The 1551-nt window shown below is 68.3% G+C and overlaps 1 non-coding gene across 1 annotated transcript; it reads left to right on the forward strand.

The window, feature by feature from the left end:
* The first annotated feature begins 632 nt into the window (after positions 1-632).
* On the forward strand, positions 633-786 carry LOC125482389. Its single transcript, XR_007261630.1, has one exon. It is a non-coding gene; the product is annotated as a 5.8S ribosomal RNA (ribosomal RNA).
* The last annotated feature ends 765 nt before the right edge of the window (positions 787-1551 follow it).

Here is a 1551-nt window from a genome sequence, read left to right on the forward strand (position 1 = left end):
GAAGGCGTTTGTGCGGTGGACCGACGGCGGCTCAGGCACTCGGCCTCGGTGCCTGGCGTCCGACGTCCGTCGGCGGCGGCCCGGCCGAGCCGCGCGCCGCGAGGGTCAGGAGCGGCGAACCGTCCCGTGCGGTCGTCGCTGCGGCCACCCGCGGTCCGGTCACGGCGGGCGCCGCCCGGTCTCGCTGCCGGTCGATCGATTCCTGGTCCGTCTCCACCGCCGCGTTTTTTTTTCCTGCGAGCCGCTGCGCCTCTCGTCGCGCCGTCGGCGCGGTTCGGCGGCAGAGATCCTGCCTCTGTCGGCCGCGTTGCGTGCCGGCCACGGTCACGGACTCCGGTCTCTCGAGAGCCGGGCACGCAGCGCCTCGCGGGCGCCCTGGCCTTTAAGAGTCAAACCCTCGTCTTTGTGACTTTGTTCCGAGGGGGGCCGAGTCTCCGGACGAGCCCCGCGGGTCGCACCAGGATGGGACTCCACCCGCACCTTCGTGCCACGCGCTGTAACGCGCGCACGCCGCCGCCAGGCGGGTCGCTGCGGGCGGGCAGGTGGCGCGTTTCGGCGGCGGGGAGTGTACGTGCGGTCCGGGTCGTTTTCCTCTGGCGAGGAACAAGACCGAAAGAGAGACAAACTCGTACAACTCTCAGCGGTGGATCACTCGGCTCGTGCGTCGATGAAGAACGCAGCTAGCTGCGAGAATTAATGTGAATTGCAGGACACATTGATCATCGACACTTTGAACGCACTTTGCGGCCCCGGGTTCTTCCCGGGGCTACGCCTGTCTGAGGGTCGCTTGAAAATCAATCGCACTCGCCCCTGGCTGGCGAGAGCGCGGCTGGGAGGGTTCCCAGAGGACGTCGTTCCTCTCTGTCTCCCTAAGTGCAGACTCCGGAGCCCTCCGGCGTCGGAGCGCTCGACCTTTTTCCCGCGCCCTGCTCGGGTCCCCCGTCGCGTCGGACGCCCGTCCGGGCCCCGCGTGGCGTCGGTCTGAGCTGCGGTCGTGGGGCCAGCACGGCTGTCGCCTTTCCCAGCACGGCTGTCGGTGGGGTTGCACGGCGACGTTGACCGCTTCGTCGCTGGGATACGGTGCTGCCTCGCGTGCTGAGCTCCCCGGGGTCGGTCGTCGCTCCGTACGTCCGCCCGCGTGCGGTTCTCGGGTGGCCGGTAGCGAATGGAAGTTGGAGGAGTTTCGGCTTGTGACGCAGTCCGCCTCGTGCGTGGCTCGACGGACGCGTACGCGCTGACTCTGTCCGATCGATTGAAAAGAGAGCCCGACAGAGACAACAGGGCCGTGTCCGGAAAAGGTGCGGGCCGCAGGCGCCGGTCTCGTGGTCCGTCCGTGGCCTTCGGTGTGGCAGGTGGGGGCGTTCGATCCTGTCCTCTGCAGGCGCCGATCGCGTGCGCGAGGAAGGAGGTCGTCTCGCCGGCGAACGCCGCGTGGATCGCTGGCTCTACGCTTTTCCCGTTCAGTCCGTTGCGTTCTTACACGCTCTCGTCGCTCGGGGGACACCGAGTTGGCGGGCCGTGTGGTTGTGTGCGTGGGCTTCCGTGCGGGTA

This window comes from Rhincodon typus, unplaced genomic scaffold (assembly GCF_021869965.1).
Source record: "Rhincodon typus isolate 14 unplaced genomic scaffold, sRhiTyp1.1 hic_rhity00009692, whole genome shotgun sequence".
In the NCBI taxonomy this organism is placed as follows: Eukaryota; Metazoa; Chordata; class Chondrichthyes; order Orectolobiformes; family Rhincodontidae; genus Rhincodon; species Rhincodon typus.